The sequence below is a fragment of the Numida meleagris genome, chromosome 2 (genome assembly GCF_002078875.1).
Source record: "Numida meleagris isolate 19003 breed g44 Domestic line chromosome 2, NumMel1.0, whole genome shotgun sequence".
In the NCBI taxonomy this organism is placed as follows: Eukaryota; Metazoa; Chordata; class Aves; order Galliformes; family Numididae; genus Numida; species Numida meleagris.
In genome coordinates, this window is record NC_034410.1 from 140,853,128 (window position 1) to 140,867,555 (window position 14,428).

The following is a 14,428-nucleotide window of genomic DNA, read 5'->3' on the forward strand; positions in this document are numbered from 1 at the left end:
TCTCTTCTTCTGTAGAATCTGCAGTCAAAACTTCATAGTCTAGTTTGTAGAAGTGATACTCTTTAATATATAAAATAGTGTGGGGGTGTTGTTGTTTAACCTAGGAGGCAGCTCAGCACCACACAGCCGTTTGTTCACTCAGCCACCAGGATTGGGAGTTGGAAAAACGTAAAACCACTGGAGTAGAAATGCAGTCAAGTTAGACAAATATTAAGGGACTTGGGCAAGTATAAGGAGAGGTAAAAGTAATATTACAGAGAAAATGAAGAAGAGGAAATAGAGCAGAATGGCTAAAGTTTGAAGGAACCAAAACTATTCCAATGTCAGCCTTCTCAAAGACAGTAACAGCCAACTGAACTGAACAACACTCATGTGATAACAGAAACTTCCTTAACTCATCTGCTCTGAAACCCCTTAACAACATCAGGGAGAGTTTTGTCCTGCACCAAGAACTGCACCCCGAGACAATTCTAGATACAATTTTGTAGCTAGCAAAAGCAAGAAAAAGAAAAGAGTATGTAGCTTTATAGACACAAACCATAGTAGTCCATTTGATTTTAAGAACACGGTATTGTTCCTATCCAATTTTATTTGTTATTGATAGGAATAGGTGCTGTTTGTCATTCTCCTCTAAATATGTAAGCAGATTCAGCTTTGGGAAAGCTTTACGTCAACTGGAAACAATTTGGAACAAAGTAAGGAGGGAGTTACAGAAAAATGGAATAGGCTGGAAAAGCATGTGAAGATTCAAATGTTGCTAACAGCAAGAAATAATGACGAACAATATGCCAGGGGAAAGATCCCCAAAGGGGAACTACTATAATTAATTAAGGAAAGCAACCTTTGCAATGGTGCATCTGTGCACTGAGTCACAAGAAATGACTGTCCAGTATAATTTAATATGCATTTCTTACTTGAGGTTTAGGCACTTTCAGGTTTTGTGGTTTATTTGGTTGTTATTTTTTGCAGACTCTTTTGGCAGTTCACTCATGCTATTGACCTGCTTCTCTACCCAGTGATATCTGCTGTAACAACTACCTATATTAGTCATTCTGAGCAGTATCCATTCTGCATTATTACCCTCTGTTACTTTAATGCAGGGATGCATGTCATGGCAGTGACAAATGTAAGCAAAGAAAACTCAGTGATGTGCCTCTGCAGCTGTGCTACATGACAAACTGCATACATCAGTTGCCTATTATAGCCCTCACAGCTCATCCAAAGTAAACCTTCATGGGGTCCAAGGGTAGGCCTGGGAGCCAGAAATTCTTGCAGTGCTATCTTACCTCTTCAGAGATGATGATTTTGGGTGAGTCGCAAAATTTGCTGACGTTCTCATCTGTACATGAAGAAATTAGTCCTTGCCTCACTGCTTTGCAGTTGGTCTTTGGCTGCAGAATTAGTAACTGGGCCTCAAGTATTTCATTTGACATAGCATATCAGAATTGAATAGCTATGTATAATAAAATCCTGATCAGTAATAATTCTTCGGCCTTACAGGTCATTTTTTAATTATTATTATTTTATAACATATAAATTTGTATGTAACCAACCAACGAGCATTATTGAGGGATTAATCGGGACCTGTTTTTCCAGGTAAGTGACTCTGAAGCTTGAACTCTCATTTTAGAGATATATGTGAAGCTGAAATATATTGACATTCCTTCCAAATCAAAGGACTACTTGTTATATTGTTTCCTCCTCATTTTCCAGGTCATAGTATAATGTGCGGAAAGAAGACACATACTGAGGCAGAACATGAGGAATGTACATTCTGTTCATCTCAAAATCTCCTCTGAACTCTGTTGGATGGTCCAGGGATATGGATGTGTTTCTAAAGTAAAGTCAGTCTCGCAGGTGCTCACCAGTCAGACACCCACTGGATGCCTTATAAATCAGGCACAGAAATAGTTTCAGATAAGCATATAGCAGCCAAAATGAAAATATGATTGTATGCACATATGGAGTTCTTCCTCACTGCACATAAATCACTCCTACTGCAATTTGCGTATCTGTGCTTATTTGTCATCAAGACATTGAAGTGTCTGATGGTTGTCAGTGAGATAAATCAAGTCTCACTGTAACCATTGTGATGCAGTATTTTCCACCAATGCCTCTGAAGTTAGATATGATCAGTACTAAATTCCCAAGAATATTTACAACATCTGAGGTTAGAAAAGCAATGGTTTATTTTTTATGTTGTCTGATATTTTCCAGCTGTTTTTAATAAGTGCATCTCTTGAAGGGATCTGTATGAGTCACTGGCTTAGTACACAAAGCTTACTTTTCATTGTTAACCTCTCATAATTCACCTTAGCAGTGACTGCTACACTTTTCTATCCGAGGCAATACTAACAAACCCATTATGTTAAGAGACAATGTAATATGCTGCTGCTGGAAGATATGGTTCAACACTTCCTTCCATTTGAAGAGATGGCTATGCTCATTAGGGCAATCACTTGACAGCCACTGTCATAGTGAAGGTCATAGCAGGAAATAGGAAAAATTATTCAGAATATTTAGGTAGCAAAGACAGGAAAAATCCCTCAAGTCATGCTTGTCCTTTGTACCAGGTCAGAGGCTGCAGGCTGTCAATGACCTTGCCCTATTTTTCCTCTTCTAACTCTTTCCAGAAGCATCTTCAAACCAGATGGTTCTTCATGCCAATGACCATGAAGATATTCATTCTCTACCCTAGTGCAGACAGAGAGAAACACTGAATCATAGAAACGTCTCCATTGGAAGGGACCTCTCTTTTTAAATTTAGACTGGAGAAGACTCTGTTGTGGCCTTTCAATATCTAAAAGGGGATTATGAGGAAAAGGGGACAGACTCTCTAGCAGGATCTGTTGTGATAGCATAAGGGGAAATGGATTCAAAATACAAGAGGGAAGATTTACACTGGATATAAGGACAAAAATTTTTTATAATAAGGGTGATAAGGCCCTGGAACAGGTTACCCCGAGAAATGGTGGAAGCCCCATCCCTTGAGACATTCAAGGGAAGGCTGGACGGAGCTCTGAGCAACCTGATCTAGCTGTAGATGTCCCTCTTAACTGCAGGGGAATTGTATCAGATGACACTTAATTTCTTCACAACTCCTTTACCACTGTTGGAAGTCTGTGATTATATCCCCTTTAACTTTTCCTAATCTAAGGCTAGCAGAATGATTTACTTTAGCCTTTCCTCATGTGGTACATTCTCCAGCTATCTGATCTTATCAGTGGCACTCCAGTGGGCCATCTCCAGTTCTTCAAGGTTTCTCTTTAACTGAAAAGACCAAATCTGGAGCCATGGTTCAAGATGTGTCCTAATACATGCTGACTGGAGTAGAACGATCACATCCCTTGATCAGCTGGCTACAGGCTTGCAGATGTGGCCCAGGACTTGTTTTATCTTCATTGTTGCAAGGGCACATTGCTCCCTCATGTTCAACTTGCTTCCTGTCCAGGCCTCAAGTCCTTTTCTGCAGAAAATGGAAGCAAATAGGCAGTTATGGGCAAATTCAGAACAAGATACACCATTTAATCCACACTGGTGTCACAGTGTTAGTACCAGTGACCTCATGCTCCCCCAGTATACTACACCCAGGACTTTGGCTTTGAAATCTTTAATACGAAGGTCACTGCGCTCCACCAATTTTAAACAAGAAGACCAGTGTGGTAGCAAAGCCAACCTCTCTGGCATTAAACAGGAGGTAGATTTTGAACAGAGCATACAATCACAGATCTGTCCGTGCATGTATCCACTTTCTCTCAGCTTAAGACAGGGGTCCTGGGCAAAAATTAGGCTGTGACTAAGACTACAAATATTATGTACGTCATGTCTGGCATGTGATTAACATTTGTACTTCCTAACTAACACTTGTGTTTCTTTTTACTTTCTTTTTACATTTCTCATTTTTCTTGCTGCTGGTGAAATGTTGTGACAGTATGTTTCAGGTTAATTATGCATTATTCAGATTTCCTTTTCTAAGCTTTGAATAAGCCTTCAGTAAAGCCTTTTGGCTGTATTGAAAGTCCCTTGTTGCACGATTGACCTTTTTATCATTCTTTGTTTTATAAAAGCCCTCACAAAACTGCCTGCCTCCCTTCTCCATAAACAGTCTGAGCCTTTCAGATCCCTGTTTCCAGAATATCTGCAATGAGATTTTTTCACCATGGCATATGTTTGATTGCATCTCGCTCCTTGAATTTTCTTTTATTGTATCTTCTGCATTACTTCCTACACTGCTTCCCGTACAGCTGAACGCCATCTTTGCTTTCCTCTCAGCAGTCAAGCATTCTGCAACTATCAGAAGTCTACAGTGACATTCCTCACTTCCTACTAAGTATTTAAAGTGAATTTAAATATTTTTAAAAATAACATTTAAAAGCTATTTATGTGAATAGGTATTTCAATATACACTCACCGTATTTCTCTTTGGGGGAAAATAATTTTCATTTTCAAGTCTGGTTTTGGATGAGGAAGTTTTTCTTTTTCACTGCAATGGAAAGGACATTTGAATGGCTATTAAGTGGTGATGGGAGGAAAAGAAAAAGAAAAAAAGAGAGAAAAAGAAACAGAGAATAAAAAAGACAAAGATTAATAATGTCATATTGGAAATTTAAAATGGCACTTGCTATCTCTCCTTGTCACAGAAGTCAGCTTCCAAATCTTTATACAGAACAAGGATGCAGTTTTAATGAGGAGCAATACTACTGTTTACCCCAAGGTTTTCACCATTTTTCCCCCAATATTTTTTCTAATACTAATGGCATCCACAATTCTATATATCTCCCAAGCTGTGTTGCTAAGACATAGACTACAGACACATGCTGTGATCTTCATTCAGCAAGTAAAGATCAAAATGCTAATTTGGTCGGATTTTTAATGGATAGCTGATACAAAATACATTTCTGTCCACGAAGAATTACAATCTATATTCTAATTCCAAATAAAGGTTTAGAATTAGTGATCTTAGAGTACCATAAAACTGGAATAATGGAACACCAGTCTGTGCTGTAAGATGCTCTTGAGAATTCAAGCACAGTGCTTGTAATTTCAGGGGATAATTATTTCTCTGATAAGATCTTCCATATAAGAAACTTTGCATGTTTTGTGTATTTGTTTCTTGTACAAACAGTTTTCATTTTATTTACTAATTAAAGAGAAATGCAGACTGTAATACAGTTGCATGTTGCCACATAGTTCATACATGTCCTATCTCATATGCCTCATAGTCAAATAATAGAGCTATAGAGTAAATAATAACGAAGGCAAGTTAGTGGAAAGAAGCATTTAATTGCAGATAGATGCATTCCCTGGATTCAGCCAGACAAGTAAATTCTGGACACTAAGGACTACCTGGAAAAAGGAAAGGCTGCAGTGATTCTGTGAACTCACAAATCTTTTCATGTATGAATCTAGAAGTTACAATAGGTTCATTTACACATAAGTCAAGCAGCTGAAGCTAAGGAGTGCAGCAGATGGTAAAATCTTATCCATCAGTTGTTGTTATTGTCATATTTGTGTAGCCCCTGGGGTCTGAAACTCAGATGAACAAGAACTCTTTTCCACCATCTACTGATAAACTGGAGTAAGGGGCATAGTTAATTTTCACAGATAATATTTATGACAAGATGGATGTTTTTGAAGTTTTATTTACAGCTCATTCAAGGATGTGAATAAAAGGAACACAAACTTTCATTATCTCAAAAACACTTTTAAGGAGAAAAGTTCTGGCTCTTGTATCACTGGTTTATATAAAATGTAAATTCTGGCATAAGATAAAGAAAGAATAAAAGTTTGGTTTTCAGCCTATTCTTTCTATAATTCAATTAATTCATCATCATCATGGTAATATTTTCAGCTGCTTAGTTTTGGCTGCCAGTAAATTCTAATGAATATCTAATCAGCAAAGAAGACAGGAGAACAAAAGCTGTCCTGGATTTGGAGAGGCAATAAAGAGGTGAAATGGGATTTTTATTCCCTACCAGAGAAACTTCAACTACTGTGGAAGAGGCAACAGCCTGGACATCATGACCTTGCACTGCACTTGAATGTGACAGAGAAGGAATGGAGTGCAGAGGGGGCACTGTCTAAAACATGACAACATCACAAGGACAATGTGACAAGAGATGGCAGGATGGATGCACAGAGAGTTCCTTTCCTCTCTGGATGGAGTCCATCCTACCTTAGTGCTCTTCTACTCTGAGACTTCAGAGGGGAGACATAGCACAGGATTGGAACTAGATGATCTTTTAAGTATTTTTAAGGCCCCCTCCAACCTAAGCCATTCTATGATTCTATAATCACCAGGGCAAATATTGTCTTTTGATGTAAGCAGGGGAAATTGCCTCATTTACTTAGGTTTTTGGGGAACATCTCAAGCACGTGTTCATTAATTTTAAGTGGAATCCTGTAACTTGACCGGAAATCTGTCTTTCTTGATCCTGGCAACTTCTCTCAGAAGAAGTCACTTTATAAATATGTCATCACTCTTCATTGCTGAGATGCCTAGTATGTAATATTGGATTGTGGATGGTGGAGGCAGGGGGAAGAAACCTGTCTGCATGTTGTAACATCTAGGCAAGCATTGCTATGACAGGTATCACTTCTTATTTGAAGGCACAATGTTCTCCTTCTTAGTGACAAAGAAGCAGAAGGTGGGTGTTAGGAGCAAGGACAAGGTCTACAAATAGCTTTTTTGCAGGCAGGTGTGAATGTACCAAGTATGTACTTCAAGCCATCCAGAAGCATGTGAACATGAGTGGCTCACCTCTGGGATTGAATAAAGCGATCCCACCTCCCAGTAAAGCTTCTTGCCAGCTTAAAAAGAAATCTTCTGCCTAATTGCCAAAGGCAGAGAGAATTTCCTTGCACAAGAGGATCTCAGCTTCCCCTAGCATGTCCCACTGAAGCTCAGGAGACACTCCTGAGCTTCAGTGTTTTCAACTCACTCACCACTGCTTTCTCTCTCTTACATTGAACAGATGTAAAATTAAAACTCTCCCTGTCTCATTGTTGCTTTCCCGAGATGAAATTCTCTCTCTTCTGGCTGCTTTACAATAGAACCATTTGTAAACACAACTCAGTATCATTTCTGTTGTATAAAAACAGTGTTTTCCTGTCTGGATTCTCACCTTCTAGTTGGGAGCACAGGATTAAGACAGACAGCTCTTGCTGTCTTCCTATGAGATTTCAAACACTTTTATTGTTCCAAATGGTGGAAACTTCGTTACAGTAATGAAAGTCTGAAGTCTGAAAGACATCTAAAAGGGCAAATAGTAAAAGAAAACTCATAAGCTAAAATTTTTGAACCTCAGCATTTTAGTTCAGAGGTGTTGAATTTCTGGAAGAGAAATGAAACAAGCTCGTGCTTTTATTCACATTAGCTTGATCTGTTTCTTACTGACTGAAATTTGATGGCCTCTGAAGGTACTGTGCCCCTCTAAACTTCAAGCTTTCATGGAAGGTACAAAAAGAAGTCCAAACTGTGTGAATCAATATTCAATAGCTAAATTAGATTTCCACCTACACTCTCTGCACCTGCTCAGTGTTTTCAGACAGTCCCAACCCTCCACTTCACTCTTCCTTCTGCCAAAAAGTGAGCTCATGTCTTTTGGCATTCCAGGGCAGAAAATGAAGAGTGAGTTGATTCTGCTTGTCCAAATTGCTTGGTGACCATGTTTAATTTTTAGCTGCCCTCAGCTGTGTTGTTTTTCTCCATAAAGAAAATACAGGATGACAGAAATGTTTTTCAGCCCCGCCAAGGACCACTGAATCAAATTCCTAGCAGTCTTGAACTGTAGGGAGTAATACTCAAAAGAAAAATGAATCCTTGCATCTGAACTTTACTGTCTGAAACCTCCAGAAGAAACATTCATAGGTTGTTTCAGGACTGGTTTAGCCTTATGCTTCAGGGAGGACAACACTGAACCAAATCCTTGTCCCATGGAAAATGGTGTGTCAGACATCTTTCACTTCTAGGTAAGTTTTGTGTCATACCTTCCTCAGAGTTCCACACTTCTCAGATGTTGGATCCTTCGCTGCTGATTAGAAGTTCATTAGAATTTACTGGCAGCCAAAACTAAGCAGCTGAAAATATTCCTATGATGAATTAATCAATTTAATTTAGCATGCTCTATTTGTATGTCTTAATGACTTCCAGAAAGTCTTGCCTGGTGGCACAGAAATCTCGGAGGGAATACTGCTGTGCAGATGCAAGGAGGGCATTTCTAATTAACAAAAGAAGTTTCTAAATGCTGTTTTCCTAACTCAGCACTCTCATGACTGACACAGAGACACAGTACTTATAATTCCCGGTAATCTTTTTTTTATCCTTTTTATTTCTCATGGCTTTCTACCTCAACTATTTGGGACCTCTTTTCACCAAAATAGTAAACATTATTTCCCTGTATGTCCTTGACACCTCAAAGGTGGCAAATTATACCAATGGTAAGAATATTTAGAGCTTCCCACTTTTATTACCACTAAATGCATCATTAAGTGTAAATTGATTGCAGCAGAGAGTGCATTAGTTGTGAATGCAGTACAAAGCCCTGATTTTCTGCTGATACGACACAGTTTTCAGGGTGACTGCAACATTACTTCCCCAAAAGAACCTGACAAACACATGTGGGCTGGCCCACATGTTCGTATGAGGATCCAAGAACCCTTGGAGTCTTAAAGCACAGAGGGTTTTATTTGGCAAGCTAATCAGGTTAAGCTTTCCTCCTTTAGTAGTTTATCTTCTCACTCCAAAATGACTCTTTCATTCCCTTGTTACTCCACTTTTTGTGTGTTTAGGTCCCATGTCATCTAGATTCTGTGTAATTATTTTGGTCTCTCCATCTGCCTGACAAAAATCAAGTTCTACCTCAGGAAGGGTGAACCACCCCACTGTCTCCCAGTGTAGCTCATGGCAATATAGCCATACCCAGCTAGAAGTGGCACTATGACCACCTGAATAAAGCACATGCCAGAGCTTTTTTTTTCCCATACCCACATCCTTTTGCCACCCCAGCAGTCCTGTGGCCATCCAGGGGCATGATGTGACATGACATATTTTGTAAATGACAAAGAAAGGTTGATGGAAAATGTCCTGATAATTCTCACATTTAGAAGAAAAAGATAAACAGGATTATCATCTTGGCCCCTTTAGAGGTGCTGATTGCAGACGTGCTCAGGAAAGGTATAGACCAGCTGTAGCCATGTTGCTTTTAGAGAAAACTCTTTATCAGATACCAGTGCTGTTGCCAATGCTATAAAAGAGATGACTGAAGCACCAGGAAAAGATGTACTTATCTTATTTACTAAGGTAAATAAGTGCAACTGGAGCTCAGTCCATTTTCTGTCTGCCTTTAGTTTGGAGATCATACTCAGGCTAAGCACTTGTCCAATATTGTAGCTGACAATAAATAATAAAGTGAGCTGGCAAATCCTCCTTAAAGTCAACTGTAACATTTTCCACGATCATGAACTGAACCTGCACTCATTTTTTCCCTTTGACAGTGTACTTTCATGTCGTAGAATGATATTTGGAATCATTCAATTCATGGGGTCGGGAGCAGTAATACCTGAGAAAGCAGTGATTCTGCTGTTGTCCAGACAACAGCACATCATGGTGAAACATTTTCATCCCCCCAGGAATCAGCATACAGCTTCAGACCTTTTCTTCAGTTTTTTCTTGTGAGATTTGACTACTCTGATCTGCTGGCTTTTTATAAAAAGGTTCATCAGTGGATTTCTTTTGGCAATGTTTGTGCACCCATCTCCTTTTGGAATTTCTTTAAATAGGATAGATCTTTAAAAACTTAAGAAAACGTCTCCCTAAACAGTATATCATGTTTTCTTTCAGGGTAGGTTGTTATAAAGAGCATATCATGGTGATACATTCAAGGACCAATGGCCTAAAACATAGGAAGTTCCATGCAAATATACGGAAGAACTTCTTTACAGTAAGGGTGACAGAGCACTGGAACAGGTTGCCCAGAGAACTTGTGGAGTCTCCTTCTATGGAGATATTCAAGACCCGTCTGGATGCCTACCAGTGTGACCTGATGTAGGGAACCTGCTTTAGCAGGAGGATTGGACTCAGTGATCTCTAGAGGTGCCTTCCAACCCTTGTGATTCTGTTTGTGTGATCTTGTATCTAAGCATGCAAAAATAAAGGTCCTCCTGCAAAAGAGATTTCTACAGAAATGAACTAAGTGATGAATATTGACTTGGAACAAAATAGATGACAGACAGATAGATAGATAGATAGACATAGATACATAAATGAATGAATGAATAAATAAAACAAGATATTGGTACAAACAAACACTACTATGCAGATCTAATCCCTCTGTGATATCAGAATTTCCTTTTTGTTTTAAAAAACTAAGAGCATTTGAGCTAAGGCTCTTTAAGCTTTCAGATAACTGTTTGGAAGTCTCATAATTCCATGTTCTGAATGCTGAAATTGCAGATGCTTTCTAATGTGAATGCCTGGGGATTTTTCATTTTTGTTTCCCTTGTGGACAATTTTACATGGATAAACAATGATTCTGTGAAAGAACTTTTTCCATTGAAAAATTATTCCAAGAGGTAATTCTTGACCTTCTCTAAAATTGATACCATCTTCAGAATGTTCCTTAAAATCTACAGAGGAAAACTACTAATGGGTTGCCTCTTCACTTCTATCACTTCTGTCTCAAAATTAAGAAACACTTCGAATTTAAGAATTATAGTGAACCATAAAACCTTTTTGCACCAAGTTGTAAATCCTTCTACTTTATTACAGTAAGCATAAGGTTCTGACTTTTTTGGCACGGGTAGTTTTATTACACCTATCACTAAAAACAGATGTCAGCTAGTGAAAACTAATTCACTGGAGGGAAAAAGTTATCTAATTTTCCATGATTTCTACTAAAAGGTGAATGTTTGAGAAGCTCATATTGAATGGGAAATTATCCATCTTTTTTAATACAAGAAAAAAAGGCATTGTCTTGTTTCTCATCCTTATATTAAACTTTCTCAGAACTTTTCTCTCTTCCATGCTAGATATGATGTCAAAAACTTATTTTTTTATATGAAGATTTTAATCCCATTAACAAAAACATACAGAGGTTTTTGCAGTTCTTCTCTCTGCAGACTTTGTCCCTTTCTTTCTAAGCTCGGAAACACTTTTGTCTTGGGGGGAGGGAATTAACTCCTTCAGGTTAAATTTCTTTCTGAGCCAGGACTCTCTCACAGATGAATGTACCCTATTCCTCCCATCTCACACGGTACCACTGCTGCTAATAAGAGTGTCACTCCTTCAAGCTTCAAACCAAAAATGAGTTTTGTTTCTACTGTCAACTTTGTACAGTTGGGAGCACTCTTAAAACCAGGCTCACCTTGCAGACATGCTGTAAATACTTAAACCCTGACTACAGGGTCACTTCAGCTAAACTCATCATTTACTGTCAGGATTGGTTTTGTTTGTTTTTGCTTTTATTTTATGTATGTATTTATTTAATTACTTATGCAGAGATGGAACCTACATGAAACGTAACCTATAAACTGAGGTTTTATTTCTCTTCCAGGATGGACTGAGGACACGTCTGGCTCAGTAAAAACTCTCCAGAATTTGGTCTTTAAAAGAATTGTGGATACTAAGCTAGCAACAAGCAGTGTATATGAAAGTCTGTGAATTAATTGTTGGAGGGTTTAAGTCCACTTCTTAAGTATTTTCTCCTCTTCATGGGATACATATAGCATAGGAAGTACAGTGATGACAAGCCTTCTTGCTCCAGTTTTTCTGGCTCTCACATTCACCAAAGTGTTTCATTTTAAGATGTTCATATCCCTGAGGTTTTTTGCTACCCCTTACCAGACATTAATGTCTACTCCTTATCTTACTTATAAGTTAGGAGAATAACCTTGCTTCCATTCCTCAGCTACTACAAACTTCCAGAGTGCCCAATTGCTCCTAGCATTTCAGTTAATACACTCTATGGGAATATCACCTCTGAAGCACAACATCTAGCTTGCCTGGGCTCAGCTATCCTAGAAAACTGAATGCTTTCTTCCTTGCCCTTGACACTGCATTGGAAGAACAGAATCATGGTTTTTGTGATCATGGTTTTTGTGATTTTGTCCATTGACTCTCCATACACACTATAGGAGATCCAAAACGAAATTCAGCTGAGTGAATGAGGATTTCTGCAGTGTCTCTGAACAAGCCACTCTGGGTTCTCTCTGTATCAGTAGTGAGCTGGTCAATGAAATCATTGGAATACATGAAATGGTTGAATCTTGGCTTGGTTTCCTTAATACTCCAGTGCCCTTTGAGACTCCTTGAACTGAATACTTCACGTCAATCTCAGTAAGCTCCCACATTTGTTCAAAGAGTCCTGCCCTAAAATTCCTTGACTCTGTTGCACTTCTCTCCATTAACTACGGTAGGAGCCAGTGTTTGGGTGGAGACACCTGGTCTGAGGACACTCAGGCAGGTCCAATTTGAAACTAAGACACCAAACATAGGTATTTATCTGTATGTATGCAAAAAAGCACTAGGTTGCTCAGGCATTTGCCTACTGTCATTTGTGATACCCCACAGCATCAACGACATCTATGTGGAGTTAGCTGATGAGATATAGTCCTATGGGAGAACCACATGCTTTGCACACAGATGCCAAAGAGGATACTCTGTAATGCCTAAAGTTCACCTATGTGTGGGCTACAGCCTCTTGCCCTTGGTGTTGTTGCTCTGCAATAGTTCATTAAACTAAAGAATTTTAAAATCTCAGTGCAGACTCCTCACTCATTGCAATCTGTTTGTGGAACAAGAAATGGAGGGCAAAATTGTTCCTAACCCTGTAATTAGGGATCTCTGCCTTTCTAAACCCCATGAAAAAAAATATGCTGTAAATTACATTCTGCAATGGCCAGAAAGAACATGCAGTTATATAATCAGCCACAATATGACTTTAAGAAGGCATCAGACTGCATCTAACTTTTATTGAAACACCAAAGTTGTTGAAAGCCTATTGCCGGGGGTATTTTTCAGACAAAATACATGCTACAGACTGTAAAAATTAAGCTAGCCATTATAAACTTAATCTGAAGTCTGAATGGCAAAATTGAAAAGCACTCAAGCATTAAACTACCTTCTTAAAGGTAAAATAATAAAACAATATATGTAATATATAAATAGCTATAAAGATTGCAGTGAGTAGGATATATCTGAGCTGAGCATTTCAGGAGAAATTGAAAAGTATTATGGCTCTCAGTAAAGTTGAATGTCTTCAGCAGGCTGCTTTTAAGCACTAAATAGTTTGCAACCAATCTTGACCTTGTAGAGGATCCTATGAAACCTTCCTGATTATGCTTTCTTTTAATAACTTAAATAGGTTGAGATAATAAAGAAATGTAAATTGCTTCTTTGAAACATTTAACTCATCCTTAAAAGTTATAATCTATTTGGCATCAGAGTTAATTAATGCTCGGTAATCAACTTTTCTGTTGTTGTTCATTGGTCAAAGATCTCTATTTGGTTAAGTCCATTTTAATTACTTATTTTTATGAAGGTGACCTCAGCTGCAGGGTTCATAAATAGTCAAAGTATACAGTGAGGGCAACAGAAATAAACATGTCTTCACTGATGTTCCAATCTCTTAAATTTGTCATAGTGCAATGATTAAGATATGTTAAACTCTACCTTTTTTTCCACTACATAATTACTGCAGAAATCCAGTGTCTGAAAAAAAAAACCTATAAGATCTTTCAGCATGTTTGATACCATGTACAACATCAGTTACAACAACCAAACTTTCAGTATAAAGAAAGACTTCATCATGTGACTGGCTGCTAATTTTAATGAGGCTACTGCTGTATGAACTTGATCCTGTGGGTTCCTTCCCACTCAGGATGTTCTGATTCTACAAATCCCTTTGTGCTGAAATGCTTAAATTGGGACAGTCTGAAAGTAGCTGTGGAGCTGGTCATAATCTGGGCTTCAGTGTAGTTAAACAGCCAAAATCCTTCCTCACCCCATGTAAGACTGCACTGATTCCAAGCAGTGAAACCAACCCTTTACTGAAGGAAAACTGCAGAGTAAACTAGCTGTGTGTATCAATTTTTCAGATTTCTGTTTCAGGTCCTAATCATTCACACACGCCATTTTACCCTAATCATTCGTGACCCCATTTTACCACTTGAATAAGGCATTATTATTCTATAAACTGTTTTACAGCATGCATGAAATCAACATTAAAGTACTTTGCTGCAAAGCAATGAGATGAGAAAAGAACAGTAATTAAAAATATATACATTGAATCAACTTCTGTCAGTTGCCATTTATCTCAGTGAAGAGGCACAGTAATCATTTGCCTTTACAAACTTTGTCTGTGGTTATTCTCCAGAACTACATTGAAGAAAATGCCTCAGGTGAGGAGGCTGGATTATCACGAACTGAATA